Source organism: Peromyscus californicus, unplaced genomic scaffold, assembly GCF_007827085.1.
Source record: "Peromyscus californicus insignis strain IS unplaced genomic scaffold, ASM782708v3 Scaffold_4__1_contigs__length_199733344, whole genome shotgun sequence".
Taxonomy (NCBI): domain Eukaryota; kingdom Metazoa; phylum Chordata; class Mammalia; order Rodentia; family Cricetidae; genus Peromyscus; species Peromyscus californicus.
The window spans coordinates 94,126,256-94,147,227 of NW_026294562.1; the positions used below are offsets into that span (position 1 = coordinate 94,126,256).

At 42.0% G+C, this 20,972-nt stretch overlaps 1 protein-coding gene across 4 annotated transcripts in view; it reads left to right on the plus strand.

The window, feature by feature from the left end:
- Positions 1 to 20,972, plus strand: part of Dennd2b (DENN domain containing 2B) — a 202,199-nt gene that overhangs the window by 21,999 nt on the left and 159,228 nt on the right. Inside the window, exon 1 of one of the 4 annotated variants that reach the window (XM_052763471.1) lies at positions 12,603 to 12,731. The exons of 2 other annotated variants lie outside the window; for them this stretch is intronic. The gene's annotated coding sequence lies outside the window, so the exon portion shown is untranslated. Of the gene's footprint in view, positions 1 to 12,602; positions 12,732 to 20,972 lie in introns of those variants that run through there. One more of the 4 variants, XM_052763472.1, reaches the window with a different exon arrangement.

Consider the following 20,972-nt stretch of genomic DNA (forward strand, 5'->3'; position numbering starts at 1 on the left):
CATATAAGGTGTGAGGACCAGGAACTAGAGGCTTTTTAAGCTTTTAGGCTTTTAGCAGCAGTTCAGCTGAGATCCATTCAGATGAGAACTCAGAGGCTTCCAGTTTGAGGAAACAGGATTGGCTGAGAAGTTGGCAAGGTGAGGTTGGCTGTGGCTTGTTCTGCTTCTCTGATTTTTCAGCATTCACCCCAATATCTGGCCCCTGAGTTTTTTTTTATTAATAAGACCATTTAGCAATTCGTCTACATATGTACCTAGATCTCACTTCTAAGAATTCTGATTGGGAGATATGTAGTAGATATCCTAAGGACAGTATTGCATTTAAAAGCTGCTCATAGATTTTCCTCTCAGAAGGCAAATCTTTTCTACTTGTTTTTTTTTTTTTAAGGTTTATTTTTTACTTATTTGTGTGTGTGTGTGTGTGTGTGTGTGTGTGTGTGTGTGTGTGTGTGTGTGCGTGCAAGTGCCCTCAAAGGCCCAAAGACAGTGTCAGATACTCTGGAGCTGGAGTTTCAGGCAATTTGAAGTCACCAACTGTGGGTGCTGTGATCTGAACTCTGATTCTCTGAAAGCAAGCACTCTCAGTCTCTGAGTCATCTCTCCAATCCTAAATCTTTTATTCTTTATAGAAGATTTAAAAAAAAAGAATTGGAAAATGACAATTCTCTTAGAATGTTTTTTGATGGGCACCAAGGGTTGAGAACTTGCTTTCTTTCTTGCTTGTTTTATTTTATTTGAGACGGTAGTAGCCAGGCTGGCCTTTTAACTCAGAGATTACCTGCCTCTGGCTCCCAAGTCCTGGGACTAAAGGCTTGCTCCACCATGTGCAGCTGCCACTTTTGTTCCTAACTGATTCTTTACATGTACCTCAGGTTGGCTTTCAACTCACAGCAATCCACATGCCTTAGCTTCCTAAGTGCTAAAATTGCAACTATGTCTCATCACATCCAGCTGCTTCAGAAATAAATTTCTTCTCAAATCTGGGTGAATGGAAAGCAGATTGGATTAAATAGCACTTGTTAAGGTTATGGAGTCATGGTTTTACCACCTATGACCTTTTATTATTCAGTCAATTATCAATAAAATACTAGTAATTCAAATCCAACAGCATATGAAAATGATTGTAAACCATTATAAAGCAGTGTTTGTGCCAGGAATGCAAGAATGATCCAATATACAAAAATCAGTAAATATAATACCTCACATCAAAAGGAAGAATTGAAAACCATATGATTATCCCAATAAACACAGAAGGGTTAAAAATAAAATTTAATGTTCTTTCATGGTTTAAAAAATAAAGAAGCAGAGCATGGTGGTGTATGCTTTTAATCCCAGTACTCAGGAAGCAAAACCAGGTGGATCTCTTGAGTTCAAGGCCAACCTGGTCTCTAGAGTGAGTTCTAGGACATCCAGGGCTACACAGAGAACCCTGTCTCAGAAAAAAAAAAAACAAAAAAAACCAAAAAAAAACACACACACCAAAAATCCTAACAAAACAAACACTAGAATACCAAAAACAAAACAAAAAACAAGAACAATCTACTAAGTTTAAGAGAAGTTCCTCAACATACTAAGAGCTATATATGATAAACCTACATCATACTGAATGCAGAAAACCTGAAAAATTTCCTGTAGGTAGGTGAAGACTGTCCAGCCTTAAGTCTTAGTTAGGGTTACTATTGCTATAATGAAACATGACCAAAGCAACTTGGGGAGGAAAGGGTTTATTTGGCTTACACCTCCATATCACTGTTCATCATCGAAGGAAGTCAGGACAGGAACTCAAACAGCAAGAACCTGGAGGAGGAGCTGATGAAGAAGTCACGGAGGGTACTGCTTACTGGCTTGTTTCCCTTGTCTTGCTCAGCCTGCTTTCTTATAGAATCCAGGACCACCAGCCTAGGGATAGCACCACCACCAATGTGTTGAGTACTGCCTCGACCAATGTTATGGAGGCATTTTCTTAATTAAGGGTCCCTCCTCTCCAATGACTTTAACTTATCAAGTTGACTAAAAACTATCCAGCACATCAAATGGGCCTCTCTGATCCTTTTCTCACCTTCTGTGCATCCATAGCACCTGGCATCTCAGCTCACCTGTTCTCATAGCTGACCCAACCAACAGCATCAGTGAAATTATCCCAATGCTTTTCTTAAGTGAACTATTATTACTATTAGCCTAGTATTTAGAATAAAATACCAGATATTGTAGCACAAAACATAAGGACCTAGGTCTAATTTAACCTTTTCATGAACTGGTTATTGGAAGAAAACTTTGATTTTCTGTATTACATCTTTGGTATACTTTGAAAGGGGAGAGTGAAAGGTATGAATGGGGTTCAAGCCTTGGAAACTGAATCTGCTGTGGAAAGGGTGCTAAAGAAAGCAATACAGTTGTTCTCTCATAGATGAAGAAACTAGGAACTTGTCTTAATTTTTTGTAAAACTCTCAAGTGTAGTAACACTTGAAAATAATTATTGAAATCCAAATGAGATTTACTAGGCAAGATTCCCATTAGTTTTCTCTCTCTCTCTCTTTCTCTCTCTCTCTCTGTCTCTGTCTCTCTGTCTCTCTCTCTCTCTCTCTCTCTCTCTCTCTCTCTCTCTCTCTGTGTATGCTATAGTTTTTCTAATAACCCTATAACTTGTTAATTGTAGTAACCAGGATTACCAGTTAATATTTCTTTTGAAATCCTTGTAGAGCTAAATAAAATCTTTCCTTTATCCAGTAGAAAATTTTTAGGCTATGAGAGAAAAATGTGTGCTCTTTGTGCATATCCACAGACCAAAAATTTCCTACAGATTTCCACTCTTTGTCAGTCAACACTAACATTATTTGGAAGCAACAGAAATAAAAATCAGGAAGTTATTAACAAGCACATGGAGTGTTTTTATAACCACATCTGCATGCTAACCCACACTGCTTGTTGCGATTTTGTTGTCTGGAATTATACAGAGAAACACCAATAAGTAAATGCATTGTCTCAATCATTGTTCTGTTGCTATGAAGAAATGCCATAACTATGGCAACTCTTATAAAGGAAACCATTTAATTGGGGGCTTGCTTTCAGAGGCATTCTCATCATGGTGGGGACCATGATGGCAGGCATGGCAGCATGGTGCTGGAGAAACAGCTGAGAGCTACATCCTGATTCACAGGCAGAGAGAGAACTGAGTCTGGTGTGGGCTTTTGGAGGTTCAAAAGCCACTCCCAGTGACACACTTCCTCCAATAAGGCCACACCTACTACCAAGGCCACACCCCCCCTAATTCTTCTAAAATAGTGCTACTCCCTAATGACTAAGCATTCAAATATATGAGTCTATGGGGGCCATTTTGGTATTTCAAGACAGGGTTTCTCTGTGTGACCTTGGGTGTCCTGAAACTTGCTCTGTAGACCAGGTTGGCCTTGAACTCATAAAGATCCACCTGCCTAAGCCTCTGAATGCTGGGATTAAAGTCATGCACTACCACTGCCCAGTCCTGTGGGGGCCATTCTTATTTAAAACACCACATTCAGGATGCAGTTCTGCTAATCCTACTAATTGATTGAGGTAGTGCACCACTCTTTAGCTTTGCTCTAAAATAGTTACTCTTAATTTTTTTGAGATCATGAACCTCTTTGAGAATATGTTGAAAGATGTGAACCTTTCCTCCTTGAAATGAATTCAATACATATTAACAGTTCTGCATTTTCCATTGAGCATCTCTGGAAGAATACATAATTTGCAGTGATTTCCCAAAAAGAGGAGAACTGATGGGCAAGAATGAGAGGAAAGGTTTGGGGAAGGAAATGGCTTAGTGAGTAAAATGCTTGCCACGCAAGTGTGAGGGCTTGAGTTCAAATCCCAAGAACCCATATAAAGCTGGATGCTGTAGCATGCATCTGTTTCTAAGTGCTCCCTATGAGGAGATGGGAAGCTGACACAGAAGAATCCTTGAAGGCCAGCTAGTTTGACTTATGTAGCAGTAGTGAACAACAAAGAGACCCTGCCTCAAACAAGGTGGAAGGAGAAGACTACTCTGGAGCTAGTCCTGTGACCACAAAGGCACAGTGGCGCATGTATACTTGAACACAAATGAACAAGCACATGCATACAAAATTTGGGGAGGGGGTGCTTATTTCTCCCTGTATATTAATTTGTATTGTTTTTAAAGTGTAATCACGTATGTCTTACCTATATTGTATATAAAATGCTTTTTAAATCAATGTAAAAAGAGTTTTTCATATAATTTATAGAACAGTGTTCTGAATTTCCTATTTCTTGAAATTTAAAAAATGAAATCTTGGAGTGGTGAGATTGCTCAACTAATGCTAAAGTCATTTGCTACCAAGCCTGATGACCTGAGTTAAGTCCCTAGAACCCAAATGATACAAAGAGAGAAGGACTCCAACAAGTTGTCTTCTAACCTCCACATTTGTGCTGTGGCAGATGTGTACTCACCCACATACATACACAATAAGTAAGTAAGTAAATATTTAAAACATTTTATTTAAGCAGTCTTTAATCAGATATACATTTAGTTTTTCTGGATTACAGGTTAGTATGAAATCAGTAGTTTCAGTAGAGTGGTATAGCAATTTCCTCAGAGTTAAAATGGCCCTTTTGGAGGGGAGCTTTTTTGGGGGGGGCGGTTTGAGACAGGGTTTCTCTGTGTAGTTTTGGTGCCTGTCCTGGATCTTGCTCTGTAACCCAGGCTGGCCTTGAACTCACAGAGATCTGCCTGGCTCTGCCTCCCGAATGCTGGGATTAAAGGCTTGCGCCACTACTGCCCACCTGGAGGAGAACTCTTGAACACTGGACTTTCTAAGAGGACGTGAAAACATTCAGGCAAACTCCTTAAGCTTAGGAGGTAAACAACCCAAAGGCTTCAGGAAGTCCCTGAAATCGATAAGATATACTAGGTTTCTTCCTCTACAAGCACACACACTGTAAGGATAGCAGAGACATTATCAAATAAGCTGGAAAAAGCTCAGCCTAACTGAGCTGCCTACAAAAGACACTCTTCAATCTGTGGAGCTACCTGCAAATTGTATAGTGAGCCCCAGGTTTCCAGGTTTTGTCAGCCATGCCCATACTGGGGTGGGCTTTGGTGATACAGCTGTCTTTGAGTCGTTGCTGTTCTTTAAGTAACCCCAGTAAAACTCATTGATTCACCAAGTTAAGACTTTGGTGGTATCCTTAACATGGGTCTATTGATGGCTCTCTTTCTAGGGTGAGATGTTTGTTCAGGTCTCCCCAGAAACAGTGTCATAAGTGACTTACTAGTTCTCTTTGCTTCACAAAATCTTGCTGATTCCTCAGTAATCTATTAAAAAGTTTTGTTAAACATAGGCTTTATTTTTTTTTTTTCTTTTAGAGGTAGGCTGTAGAGGTAGTTGTGTCCAAGTATTCTTGTGGAGGAAAGAACTTCATTCTATTTCAATTCATAAAATATTTCTATGGTTCCTTTGGAGAAGCTTGTGTGAGTGTGTGGTAATGGTGGGGCTTTCCTAGAAGGAAAATTATGCACTGTACAACTAACAAAGTAAAGACCGTATTGTTTAGCCTAGTGTTGATTGGCCTTGGGGATTCTAAGTTAGCAGGTCTAGACCAGAGTCTACTTGTAACAACTTCTTAGATCTGAGTGAGAAACCAGTGACTCTACACATGCCACAGTTCTTGAGGGGTTTGGAAAGAAAGCCAAAGAGAGGATGAACAAGGCCTTCCATAACACTCATGGGGATCCCTTCCTGCCTTAGCCTTCCACTTGGATTACATACATGCACCACTGCATCTGGCACTCTTGGCACTTGTCAGAGCTCTTTTTTATTTTTAAATTTTTACGTGTGAGTGTGGGTGTGCATGTGCCATGGTGAATATGTAGGTGTCAGAGGACATTTTTCAGGAATCAGTTCTCACCTACTTTTCTGAGGAAGGGTTTTTGCTGCTGTGAAGACTAGCTTCCAGTGAAGAAGGGCAGTTCCCATCTCCATGAGTGGTGTGATTACAGATGCACCTGGATTTTTATTTGGGTTCTGGGGATTGAGTTGGGTTTGTTAGATTCGTATGGTTAGTGCTTTTACTTGCTGAACAATTGTGCAGGGTTTTAACCTATTTCCCAGTGTGTTTGGAATTAGGCAGATTTACAGACTTGAGGTTTTGATGCCCACACTGGCCCAGAGTCTTTTTTAATTTTTTGCTTTTTAGATTTTTGTTTTATTTAGTCTGCACATGTGTATGTCCACAATACATGTGCATGGTGCCCACAGAGGTCAGAAGAGAGACATGGATCCCTTGGAACTGAAGTTATCAGTGGTTGTGAATCATCACATGGGTACTAGGAACTGAACCTGGATCCTCTGCAGGAGCAACTAGTGCTCTTAGCCTAAGAGCTAACTGTCCAACCCCTGCCCCAGAGTCTTAAAGCTCATGTGAAAGCCTCAAGGGTGAACATGGGCTGAATTATATGTTTATTTGTTTGTGTCTTTATTCATCTGGAGACAGGGTCTCATACAGAGCTCAGGCTAGCCTTGAATTTACTATATAACTAAAGAGGAACGTGAACTTCTTTTTTTTTTTTTTTTTTAAGATTTATTTATTTATTATCTATACACAGTGTTCTGCTTGCTTGCATGTACCTGAACACCAGAAGAGGGCACCAGATCTCATTACAGATGGTTGTGAGCCACCATGTGGTTGCTGGGAATTGAACTCATGACCTCTGGAAGAGCAGCCAGTGCTCGTAACCTCTGAGCCACCACTCCAACCCGGAACGTGAACTTCTAATCCTCCTGCCTCCACTTCTCACATCCTAGGTTTACAGATGTGCATATCACCATACCCAACTTTTATGCAGCAGCGGGAATCAAACCTAGGGCTTCTGGGTTCTAGGCAAGCCCTCTACCAATTGAACAATATCCCCAGCCATGTTTTTGTTCTTGAGACAGGGTTTCCCTATGTATCTCTCAGGCTGGCTTTCAACTCACAGCAATCCTCCTGCCTCCAGTCAAGCTGATGTAAGTGATGAAATTACAACTATCTCTTATCACATCCAGTTGCTTTAGAAATGAATTTCTTCTCAAATCTGGGTGAATGGAAAGCAGATTGGATTAAATAGTACTTGTTAAGGTTATGGAGTCATTGTAAGACAAATTGCTAAATGGTCTCATTAATAAAAAAAAAACCTGGAGTCAGATATTGGGGTGAAAAACTGAGAGATCAGAGGAATAGGACAAGCCATGGACAACCTTACCTCACCGACACCTCAGTCTCCAAAGAGACCTACCTCCTGTATACCCACACCTATATGCCTTTCTGTTCTGCCATCTCATTTCTTCTCTCTGCCCAGCTACATCACTTCCTCTTCCTGCCCAGCTCTGTTACTTCCTATCTGTACAGACCTCCAGACCTTTATGATTAGTGCTGGGATTAAAAGTATGTACCACCACTCCTGGCTCTGTTCCCAGTGTGGCTTTGAACTCACAGAGATCCAGACAGATCTCTGCCTTCCAAGTGATAGGATTAAAGGCATATGCTACCATTGCCTGACCTCTATGTTTACTTTAGTCGCTTGCTTTTTCCTCTGATCCTCAGATAAACTTTATTAGGGTACACAATATTTTGGGGGGACACAATATATTACCACAGAGTCATGGTTAATACTTTTTGTTTGTTTTTATGTTTTTTTTGAGGCAAGGTCTCACAGTGTAGCCCTGACTCGCCTAGAACTTGCAATGTTCATCAGGCTAGTCTCAAACTCAGAGAGATCCCCCTACCTTCCTAGTGCTGGGATTAAAGGCGTGTGCCACTACTCCTGACTTTTTATTTATTTGATGATTACTATTTTTAAAAACCATTTCCAGATGACTTCAAATAACATTGAAGTTTGGCAATTTAACTAAAACACAATATTCTTAAATATTAGAAAAGGACTTTGGCTAGGCAGCAGTGGCACACGCCTTTAATCCCAGCACTCGGGAGGCAGAGCCAGGTGGATCTCTGTGAGTTTGAGGCTAGCCTGGTCTACAGAGCAAGATCCAGGACAGGCACCAAAACTACACATAGAAACCCTGTCTCAAAAAACAAAAAAACAAAAACAAAAAACAAAAAAGAAAGGACTTTGGATGTGAAGCAGGAAGATGGGGAGTTTAAGGTCATCCTCAGTTATATAGCATATTGGAGACTAGCCTGAGTTACATGAAACCCCTGTCTCCAAAACAACCAAATACCTTAACCCCCATCCCCCAGATTCCTGAGATACCCCCAAATCTAAACAAAAAACCAAGAAGAAAAAGAAAATATGTTTGGAAACATCTATCCTAGAAAGCTGAGTCATGCTAGGCCAACCATGTCTCCCATTTTCCTGATACAGAGAAACGTAGTTGTTGTGTCAGGAAGCATAGCCCCACAGCCAGGCTAATGGGCACATGTGCTAGGGGAAACAACTGCTTCATGAGTACTAGAGCTAGAGACCCAAAAGTCTCCCTGAAAAGAAAAGCAAAATCAGTATGTCAAAGTGAAATTAATGAACCAAAACCCAGAACTCTGCTTCAGGTTTTCTTTCTTAAAACAGAAAAAGGACATAAAGCCCATCTCTGTGACGTCAAGTTCTGTTTCGGTGTGCAGTAAATTAGTTGAATTTTAAGTCCCTCAGAGTTAAAAAATACAGACACGTAGCTATAAAATCTGTTGCCAGGCATCTGTATGGAACATAACCATGTAATCAAGCTGTATTGTACTTCTCTACACAAAGAGAGCCAAAGCTACTTTGTCTGAAAATTAAAAGATGTTCATTTGTCTGACAGAAGACAGTACAGAGGAAATGGCTTGGAGGCAGAGGAGAAGTAGGAGAGAGGATGAAAGGATTGTATTCATGCTATCCAAATTAGAGTCAGGATGTTTATGCTCAAATCTTGTCTTGGCTCTGTGTTGAGGGCACGAACAACTGGGACATGGGAAAGTGTATCTCTGAAGTCCTTAATTTAGGCACTAAACAGACCAAATTCCTTCCACAAATGCTTCCTATTTTCAGCAGTCTGTGTTCTGAACATACATTGTGATTAAAGTGCACAGCTGGTCAGTGCTAGCCACTACTTCTCTTTTTGCTGCTAGCTCTACCCTATAGCTATTCTTTCATTCTGTTGTTTATACGTGACATGCCTCGACAGGACTGCAACCTGGGAAGTGTTACTATTTGTATTTCTAGCTCTACTACTACTATTTGTTTTCTTATGAAGTCTTCCTGTGTTGCCCATGTATGCCTCAAACTCTTGACTCCCTGCCTCAGCCTCTTGAGAGGTGCAATCACAGGCATTTCACCATGCTCAGCTTATTTATCTTTTATTCACTCAAACAGCATGAATGCATTGTGGACTTATTTCATGGTAGGTACATAGGATGTAATTGTGAGCAAACAATTGGCTTCTGTTCTCAAAGCATACTATCTTCCTAAGAACCTTACACATAATTGGCCTTGTTCATCCAACAAAGTGAATATTTGGTTAATGAAAATTAAAAGAAATTCCAGATGTCAGTGTTTCTAATAAATATCTGGCCAATATTAGCTGCTCACTAATGCTCACGTAAGTGGAACTAAGATTCAGGACTATATTTAGAGATTTTTTTTTTTTTTTTGGTTTTTCGAGACAGGGTTTCTCTGTGTAGCTTTGTGCCTTTCCTGGAACTCACTTGGTAGTCCAGGCTGGCCTCGAACTCACAGAGATCCGCCTGGCTCTGCCTCCCGAGTGCTGGGATTAAAGGCGTGCGCCACCACCGCCCGGCTATTTAGAGATTTTTAAGGTATGCTAATTTTCTTCCCGAAAAAGCAGGTCTAGCAAAGGCTTTTCTTAGGAATTAAAACAGCTCCACACATGGGCTGGCAAGATGTCTCAGTGGGTAAAAGTGATTGCCCTAACTTCATTTCTGGAACTTACATAAAAAGCTAGATGTAGGGGCTGGATAGATGGCCCAGCAGTTATGCTTGCTGCTCTTCCAGAGGGCTACAGTTCAGTTTCCAGCACACGTGGGGCAGCTCACAACCAACAGTAATTCCAGCTCCAGGGTATCCAGTGCCCTCTTCTAGATTTCATGAGTACCTGCACTCACTGGTGCACATAGCCACACATAGAAACACATATATATGTAATTTAAATAATAGAATATTTTGTAACCACCAGAGGCAGTAGCAGTTTGTATCTGAAATCCTAGCCCTCCTACAGTGAGATGGGATAATAATACAGAGGCAGGAAAATCAGAGGTCAAAGGTCAGGTAGCCTGGAGTACAGTATGGCAGAAAGAAAATATAGACCTTGTCTCAGTAAGTGGAAGAAGAGAACTACTGAAAGTTGTTCTCTGACCTCCACACACACTCTGTAGCAAGCATGCAATTGTGGACACACACACACACACACACACACACACACACACACACAGTTCTATGTATAATTTGTAAATTAAATTTTCAGACAAAAAGAATGACTTGTACCTCATCATTGCCTCTTGCAATTGCTTCAGCACACATAAGAGGTCCCAGCAGCTAGAAATGAAAATAACTAATGTCCTGGGTCCCAGTGGAAGAAAGTCTTGATGCCTTCTGTTCAGTTGGCTTTCTCTACAAATCACCCATGGGGAAAATGGGACGTTAATACAAGTTTTGTTAGTTTTAGAAGTGAGAGACTGATGAGCCTCTTTACAGGGCAGATGGTGTAGTCAGTGGGACAGCTTGTGCTTAGTATGCATGCTTGCGGCCTCAGAACAATCTCTATACCCCCTCCTCCACTACAACTCTTTAGAGCTGCAAGTGGAGTTTGCCAGGAGTATTAAGCTATGAGCTTGGCTTGTCATTGTCCATCTCCTGTGTCTCTGGTACTCCTCCCTGCTGCCATACAGGCATTCTTTCTGTGTTTGGGGAAGTATCACCCTAATTTAAGATTGGTGATTAGAGAGGCAAGGCCATCCAAGTGTAGGATCCACGTGTCAGTGAATTGTAGTAGAAACTCACTGATTTTGAGTTTGGTATACAACATATATTGTCTTGCTTAGTTTTACGAAGTGCCTTTGTTGTCCAAAGTATTTCAGCAGCAGCTGAAATCTTGGGTTTTCCCAGTGTAGAACCAGTTCGACTTACCAGGAATTGATTTATTTTTCACACAGGATGACTATGTCACACCAAAGGCAAGGTGTCCAAAGGTAAAGTCTACCAGACAGTCCATACATCTTCTCTGATGTCAATATGATGGTGATAAAGAGTTAATACTAGAATTCGTGTCTGATATCCTCTTTTGGCAAAGGAACAATTTTTTTTTAAATTAGTTCAGTTCTTACCACTATTTGTGTTTGATTATGAGCAAGTTGAATTATTTCTAGGATGAATCTTAAACTTATTTTTGGTGCTTATCTTGCAGCTGAGTAAATATCTGTTTAGGATATGTGACAATTGATTTGGCCTGGGTTTTGAAACAGGTCTTGGCTTTAGAGCCTGCTTATATTGATCTACACACATTGGTTCTTTTGAAATGCAACCAGTCAATGTAAAATTATAAAGTGTGTGTGATTATAGACCAAACCCAGAGACTCACAGTGTGCTATACACCAGCCTTAAAATTGTAAATTTTGTTTTATTTTAGATAAGGTCTCTCTGTGTAGACCTGGCTATCCTAGAACTGGCCATGTAGACTAGACTGTCCTTGAACTCAGAGAGATCTGTTTGCCTCTGCTTCTCTAGTGCTGGGTTTAAAGGTATGTGCCACCACTCTACGCCAAAATTATCAATTTGAAATTCTAAATTTTGAAAGTCAGTTTTTAACTCTTAGTCATTCCAATTCCAAGATCTATTTGTAAGTGATTTATGGGAGGAGAAATCAAGCTATATGGCTTTATAGCACCCCATCAAGTAAGTATGGGTCAGTATTGTACGTGACATAGTCTTTTCTATCTGGATTGTTACACTGGGTCAACAATTTTCCATCAGATTCCATCGATAAATAAGACCATCACCAGTAACTGTTGATTTATCATTGAATGACATTCTTTTCTACTTTTTGGTTTTGTGTGCATGTAGAGAATTTTAAATTCTCATAATTCCCGTGGAGCTTAGGCTTCAGAACCGATCCCTGCAACCCTAGAGCTTTAGTTCTGCTACTGGCTGCAATATCCAGGGTAGCTTCTTTTAATGTCGTTTGGGTTTCGTATGGCTCCTGGGCCCAAAGCCAGCAGAACGGAAAGAGCACTTGGGTTTGTTTGAAGGCAAGCCGGCTGTACAGGCAGTTTTTCCCAGACTTTCCCAGCTCCGGCTTTTCATGCATACCAGCAGAGCGGCTTTTTTCCTCCGGTGATTGAAACCATCTGGACTGCAGGGGATCACGTGTGTATGAGAAAATGACATAAAGTTTCTGATCCCCTTGTGCTTCTGCTCCAGATCCAGACAATCCTTGGTCGGATGGTGCGGAGGTGAGGGCGGTGCGGTCTAGGGGCCCGACTTCCCACCCTGGTTTCTCTCTCCCGTCTCTCTCCATTCCCCCGACCGTGCAGACCCCCCCTCCCCCGAGCCCGGGAGCACACCCCTCCTCCTGGCTGTAGCAGCCCACCCTTTAGGTCTCCGGTGGAGGCACGCCTCCTCTGGTTCTGCAGCCCCGGGCGCGAATACCCATCCGCCGCCCGCCCTTTCTACAGGAGCGGCCCCTCCTTCGGGCTGTGCGGCGCCGGGGCAGCTCGGGCTGCGCGGAACTCCCGGCCAGCTCGGGCGGCGGAGGTAAGTGGCTCCCGGCCGACCACAGGAGTCGCCGGCCGGCCACGCTGCTTCAGCTCCCCACCGGGTGGCGGATAGGACGCGGATTCCTATTCCGCGGCGTATGGAGCCCTTCCGCTTTCCCTAATCCGGGCCCAGGCAGGGGCTCCTGCTGCGTGAGTACTTAGCGTGCGGGCCACGGCTTTCGGAGTTGCTGGGGACTGCCCTCCAGGGCGATCGTGGCCAGCCCTGCCTTCCGGTCAGGCCGGGGCTGCGCTGTGTGGGGTGTGGAACCTCGACCCGAGCCTGGAGTTGTGCAGAACTGCGGAACGCAGGCAGCCTGGGAGACAGTTGAGCTGCCTTTACCTGAACCCATGCAGCTTGAGTGCAGCTGGATGTACGCTCACACATGCACCCACACAGACTAGCTTGCTACTCAAACAAAGGGAATTAACTTTGTTTTCTATTACTTGGACCTGCTAAACAGGGTTTGTTGCTCTATACCTTCATAGACTTTCCTGTGTGAACGAAATGATTTAGCGTTGAAGGAACACTCTTCAGCATTTGTGCTGAAAAGCTAGTATCCGAGTTAAAGTGAAAGGACTGAACGTTTTCTAGTGTTTTTAAAAAAGGGATATTGCAGTGTTCCGGGGAATTTTGTGTGAACATAATTTAAAATCGCTTAAATATGGATAAAATAGCTTCCTGGCCAAATGAAAGAGTGCCATTATGCTTCCTCAGACCAGCTATTGATCTCATTTCCAACGAGATGTTTCTGCTTTTGCGTTACAGGGTCTGGGAAATGGGAAAGAAGTCGTTATCCAATGTCCAAGATGTTAAGGGCCACAAGGAAAACCCCTAATTGACCACATAAATGCTTTGTTTTGTTTTTGTTTTCTACAAAGGGTATTTTTCAAAGGTGGACACCTTCTTTGATTTTTTTTTTTGCGGGGGGCAAAGTCTCATGTAGCTCAGGCTGGCCCTAAACTCATGAGCTTTCTGCCTCCACCTCCTAAGTACTGGGATTACAGGTATGAAAACACCATGCCTTGCTCCCTTCATGGGTTTTTTTTTTTTTTTTTCTTTCAGAAGTAAGAGATTTCTAAAGTATCAGAAATAGTGTAAATTCTAGAAAACTTAATCAAAAGGACTGAATTGTCTGTCGTATCCAAATCCCATCCTGAATTAGGAAGACTCCAAGGCTCCAGTGTCTATTAAATGCATACTGTGAAGCAAAAGCTGTCTGGATTCCACTGGCCTGGATGACAGTCTCTAGGAGACTAACAGATTCAGCACTCCTTTTTATTTACTAAGTAAACATTACCTTTGGAAAGACTGCAAAATATGGGGGAAGAGATTGATTCAAATAAATATTGAGAGAAAGATACATATTGGAAGAGTTTCCTATTCCTTAATTGGTCCAGAAAGGAACCCTTTTCTGACAGTTTCAAGGTAACCTTTATTATCAATGTATTTTGTGTTGTGGTTGGTCTTCAGTTTGTGTACTTGTGGAGAAAGGATTGACACAAGTAAATAAATATCTAGTTGATTGACTTATAATAAAGAATTATAGGTCATCAACTAGAAAATGGCTATGAGGCAGGAGCACTTCCCAGAAGCGGGGGGTAGTTTGAGTCAGGCCTGGAAGTGTGGTTGTGCAAATGAATGGTGCAGTGTTGCTGGTGGGGTTTTCAAGGGCACAGAGTGGGCCATTTGGATGGGAACTAGGGAGAAAAGTCAAAAGGAGCAGTGCTCTGTGCCGTGAGCCCTTGGATGCTTTCTAATTCTTCACTGTTGCCCTTGTTTTAAGGAGAAGATCAGAGCAATAGGTAGCCTGCTCAAGATGGCGCACCAGTCACTGGCAGAGCTAGGATTTAGCTACCCAGTTTGCTGACTCACTTAGTCTCCACTGCTGCTTCCACAGTGAGCAGTGGGAGGTCCAGTAGCAGGGACTGTGGTCAGCTTGAATTCTGGCTCAAGGGCTAGAATTTTATCCCACAGACATCATCACGCTTCTAAAGGTTTTCAAGAAAAGCAATGATGGCCAGAACAATGTTTTTAGAAGACTTATGTGACATCGATGTACAGGAATGTGATGTTATAGTTCATAATCAGGAAGCTAAAAAGGAAATGTAACCAAAGTATCTGGGTGTTTCAGTTTATGCCCCATTGACAGCAAGTACCCTGCAGTAAGTAGCTGGATAACTGGGAAGAAGTTAGTTGCATTGACTACAGGGTTGCTGGGAAAAAGAATGAACTGAATGTTAGCTGGCAAACACTGAAATGGAATGTGTGTGGAGCAATTCCACTGGTGGTCTGTCCTGTATGTGCTGCACGAGTTTTGCAATACTCCAGTGACAGTTTTTTCTTTGACAACTACCCTGAGAGGTAGAGTTCAGTGCTGTGATTTAAAAGCCTTTTCTTGCCTGCCTTCAACATTTTGAGATGTTTTCGATGCATACATTCTCTTACTTCCAATTAAAAATACTGAATTTTAAAATAAGAAAAACATGAATTGAGATTATCTTTTTTAATGAGATCAATACCAAATGGGACCAACTTATTTCACTTGTGGTTACTGGTGGAACAGTAAGAAGCCTTTGGAGGATTATTGTGTGGTAATGTAGAAAGGATTTAGAGATGTGGAAGGTTCTTTCTATCCCTTAGATTTCTTACCAAAGGATTGTGTTTGTGTGTACTGCTACAGAACATAAAGGGTCCTTGAATCCCCAAATTTATAATCAAGCTCTTTGATTCTCCACAGATACTGGACACAGGAAGGGCAGCAATGGATGAAGCTATCTCATTAGACTTTTCCTGGAATAGCCTGGAGTTCTTGCTGTTCCCTCTGTAGACTATAGGTTTTTTTTCTTCTGAACTTGTTTTCTTCTGAAGACTTGGTTGTTAGGCCAAAGAGTATCAGGTAGTGGGAGGTGGCACAGAAGGTGGAAACTCCCTGGAATCTAGAGGGTGACCCTAGCAAGGACTTCTAGTAATGGAGGATATGGAGCCTGAATCATCTATCTTCTGTAACCAGGCAAGGCTCCCAGTGGTGGGACTGGGACACCAATCCAGCTACAAAACCTTCCATCTACAATCTGTCCTGCCTACAAGATGTATTGGAGCAATGGTGGCACAGAACTTGTGGGAATAGCCAGCCAATGACTCCTCCAAGTTGAGGCCCATGCCTGACATTGCCTGGATGTTCAGGAACCAGAGGCTGGATAGCCCAGAGGCCTAAGGTAGACCCAAATACAACTGGGGAAAAAAAATCATTGAAATAATTCCTAATGATGTTGTGCTATACTCATAGATCAGTGCCTAGTCCAGTCATCATCAGAGAAGCTGCTTCTGGCAGCTGCTGGGAGTGGATGCTGAGTTCCACAGCCCGATATTAGGTAGAAAGAGAGTTCAGGTTGGAGGTCTCCATCAGGTCCCTCCTCTCGGATCTGGAGGAATCCTGCGGAAGAGGAGGAAGAGTTGTGGGAGTCAGTGGGGTTGAGGACACTGGGAGAGCATTGCCCTCATAATCAACTAAGCAGGCTTATGGGGGCTCACAAGAGACTGAAGTGACAATAAAAGAGCCTGCATGGGTCTGTGCTAGGTCCTCTGCATATATCTTAGGATTGTTGGCTTGGTGTTGGGGGCACTGACACTTTTGCCTGCCTTTGGGACCCTTTTCCTCCTTCTGGCTTGCCTCTCCCGTGAAGGTTTGTGCCTGGTCTTATTGCATCTTGTACTGTGTTTGGTTGATATACCTGGAAAGCCTGCTCTTTTCTAGGGGGAGACGGGGGTGGGGTGGGTTGTATCTGGGAGAGAGAGGAGTGGAGGGAGGGGCAGCTGTGGTCAAGATGTATTATATGAGAGAATAATAAATAAAAGTTTAAAAAATATAATAAGATGTAAATAATAAAATAAAAAGAGAGGAAAAAGGCTAATATACAAAGATCTAAAAATTCTGACATCAGGAAAACAGCCCACTTTAAACGTGGGGTACGGATCTAAACAGCGAATTCTCAAAAGAGCAAACTCAAATGGCTAAGAAACACTTAAAGAAGTGTTCAATATCTTTAGTCATAGGGGAAATGCAAATCAAAACTACTTTGAGATTTCATCTTACACCCATCAGAATGGCTAAGATCAATGAAGCAAATGACAACTCGTGCTGTTAAGGATATGGAATAAGGAGAACACTTATCCATTGCTGGTAGGAGTGCAAACTTGTACAACCACTACGGAAATCAGTGTGGTAGTTCTTCAGAAAGATAGGAATTCTTTTTATGTAGGCACTTAGTGCTAGAAACTTGCTTCTTAGAATCGCCTTCATTGTGTCCCGTAAGTTTGGATATGTTGTGTATTCATTTTCATTCAACTCTAGAAAGTCTTTAATTTCTTTCTTAATTTATGTCTTGACCCATTTTTCGTTCAGTAGTGAGTTGTTCAGTTTCTTTATTGATTGTATTTAGGTCTTGAACTGTTTGTGTTTTCACAGATTTCTTTAAAGAATTTATTCATTTCTTCTTTAAGGACCTCTATCATATCCATAAAGACTATTGTAAGATCTTTTTCTTGTGCTGCAGCTATGTTGCAATACTCAGAGCCTACTGTGGTAGGGTTGCCGGTCTCTAGTAGAGACATATTGTCCTGGCTATTACTGTGTTTTTACACTGGCGTCTAGGCACCTGGGTATGGGAAGATTGTAATTCTAGGGGCTGATATCTGGTCTTGTTTTTGTTAGTTGGGTGTTTTGTTCCCTGGTTCCTGTTGCCCTCTCTGGTTCTTAGGAGAGTGTGGTGGCTGTGCATTGCCTGGTAGGAAATTCTTCTGGGATTCTGATAGGTGTAGGGGTTCCAGGTAAAATTTGTTTCTAGATATTAGGAGCTGACACTTAGGAATGGTGATGGGCTAGGATGGGGGATTGAGGGGATCCACAGGAGGGAGGAAAGCAGGTGTTCTACCGGGATCTGCTTAGTTCCCTGGGGATGGCAGTAAAGAGTTAGGAGAGGCCACAAATAGTCTGCTGCAGGGATGAGACTGGGGGATTACATTTGGAGGAGTGGAAGGAGAGTAAAGATTTGAAGTTCACTTACCTGTTTGGCTGGCCTACTTGGTTCTCTGGCAGGCTTGGCTGGTGCCTTCCCAGATAATGCGTGATCTGCTAGAGATGGCGGGTGGGGGTTGGGAGGAGGAAGACTGCAGCAGGTGGTCTGCTACAGAGCTGGGCATGAGACTGGGGATTAGATTTGGAGAGGAGGAGGAGAAAGAGGTGATGGTCTACAGTTAGCTTCCCTGCTTCCCTGAGTGCATGAAAGTCATTAAAAAAAAAAAAAAGTAAAGATGTTTTCAGCTCTCCATACCCACTTTACCATTAAGAGTCCTTAGCTCTGGAGATCTGAGTTGTTGAATTGTGCTTTGAAATGACCAGTACTTCTACAGACATGACTCAGTTTGGGATCATTATTCACAGGTTTTTGGAATTTGATGTCTGAGGGGTAGCTCAATTTTGTTTTGTTGAGACATGGTCTTTTACTGTGTAGTCCTGGTTGGCTTGGAGCTTGCTGTGTAAACCAAGCAGGTCTTGAACTCTGGGATCATCTGCCTCATGAATGCTGTGATTAAAGGTGTGCACCAGTCCTCAATAGCTTAGTTTTTCAGCCTGTAGACCACAGTTGTCCTTTAGGACCAGACAGAGGAAGTTATATCTAAATGAGCCCCTGGTTCATTCTTCCATTTTGTGTCTTGAATCTCCTGAGATCCATTTTGTTTTGTCTTTAGCCTCTGTTTACAGGATAGGAAGGAACACTATCCAGGTTTCCTCAAAGGGTGGTGATACTCATTGTCAGTCAGTTGGTGAGCTTTTCTTAGGAATTCCTGTAAGTTCTCCAACTTAGTTCTGAGAATTGGAGGGTCTCAGAAAGAAGTTTTTTGCAATGCTGTTTTTGAAAGTCAGACATACTTGGTTGCATTGTTTGATACCTTGTCTCTTTTCCTTCCTTTCTTTTCTTTTTGGTTTTTTGAGATAGGGTCTCTCAGTGTAGCCCAGGCTGTTCTGAAATTCGCTCTGTAGACCACGCTGGTCTTCCTCTGCCTCCTGAGTAAGGCATGTATCACTATGCCCAGCATGATACTTTGCTTACACGGTTAACATTTTTTATATTTGGTGAGCATTTGTCATTTTTATCACTTATTAGAGAAGTGATTTAAGTTTTTTGAAAGAGAGGACTGGGCTCTCCTTTTGATAGTCAAATGTAACCACCTGGTACAGAATTTTGACTGTTTGAAATGACTCTTATCTCCAGATATCCCTAAATCTTTGTTAAACCCCTTGCTCTCAAGTATTTTCACGGCTTCCCTGAGCAGTGTTAAGGTTTCCAGATTGACAGCACAGATTATCTCCTCATAGTTAGCTAGTTTTCTGTTAGTTAGTTAGTCAGTTAGTTTGTTTGTTTCCACTGTTTTCCCATCTCTCTCCTATGCACAGATGACTACAGAGAGAACAAACTGTTTTCCTGGAGTCCCGTCGCCATCACCAAATGTACCATTGTGCTCCCCCCTTTTTTGTCACCCTCTGTCTAAACAAGCTGAGCTTTCTCTTTTTATGTTTTGCCTTTAGGAGTCTCACTTTTTAGACCTATGATTATGTAATACATTTGTGACTTTGTGTTTTGTTTTATACAGGAAGTCTACATCAGATGTGTTGATGATTAGAGCTTTCAGTTTGGAAGGAGCCCTTGGAATAAAACATGTCCTCTCCCATCAGCTTAAGCAACTGGGGAGCACATGTAAACTCTGGAGATGGCCTTTTAAAAAATTAGCATCAAAAGGATTTTTCCCAAGTCTTTTAAAGCCTTAAAAAGAATCTAGTCTTTGTAAGATTGTGCTGAAAATACCAGACTAGCCCAATTAAGGCCTTTCTACAAGTGTGAGCATCATTTGTTTAAATTAGAATTTAATATTCTGGAGCAAATATGTTGGAAATGATTTGGGCCTATTCTGATAAAGGACAGTGGTTACTAGAATGTGTGTGGCTGTATCCCTGTCAGTTCTCAGAAAAAAACTTCTCTGAGTGGGAAGGGTTCATTTTGGCAGCTTTTGTCTGTCTTTGATGTAAAGTTGAGATCTTAGATGTCTATTTATCTAAGGCAATTTTGAATCTAAAGATTTGTTGAGTTCACCCCTTTCTTCCCCCTATTCTCCTTTTTGGAGAGGTCAACTGGAGTAGGGTAGAGGGAATCCTTAATCAGGGAGTCATTGCCAGACTCTGGTCTTGAGAGAGATGTTCTGTTATTGTTGCTTATACAGTTCTTCCTCATGTTTACCCTATATTAACTGGATGCTATGGGGAAAGCACTGGGTATCTAGGCATCTGTTTTTTTTGTTAAGATTTATTTTATATTTATTTTATGTGTGTTGGTGTTTTGCCTGCATATATGTCTGTGTGAGGGTGCCAGAGTCCCTGGAACTGGAGTTAAAGACAGTTGTGAGCTGCCATGTGGGAGCTGAGAATTGAACCTGGGTCCTCTAGAAGAGCCAGAGCTCTTAACTGCTGAGCCATCTCTCTGGCCTCCAGTATCTCTTTATTCTTATTGCTCTGAACTTGCTTAGTATTAGGGGTTTGGTGAATCAGTGAAAGGGCAAAATTAAGAAATGAAGTGGGACCTAGCCTGGTATTTCATGCCTGACATCTCAGGAGGCTAAAGCAAGTTCAAGTGAGCCTGAGAAACTTAGTTGAGAGACTGTCTCAAAAAAGTGAAAATAAATAAATAAGAGTGGGAAGGGTCTGGAGAGCTGGCTCAGCTGTTAAAGTGTTTGGTGATGGACTGGAGTTGTTATCCACAGAAACCATGTCAATGCCAGTTGGGTGTGAAAGCCCTGACTAATTCCAGTGCCAAGAAAGAAAGTGGAGATGAGAATTTCCCTCTAGACTAGATATATTGTGGAGCTCTGGGTTCAAGTGAATGACCTTAAATCAGTATACAAGGTAGAGAGCAATAAACTGACATCAGCATGAGGTCTCCACACACAACTATGAAAACTTAAAAACAAGGTGGTAGAGCACTTGCTTAGCATGTGTAGGGCCCTAGGTCAATACTAAGTACCAAACAAGGGAAAACTATGTGGGACATTAATAGGGTGTTGGATACCTCCTTACTTAAATGCTGCTATTGGTAAAGTCACTATTCTGAGCTCCACATGGGTGTTGAGATAACCTGATAAGAAGGCTGAACATGTAGGATTGTATTTTCTGTGACAAATAGGACCTAG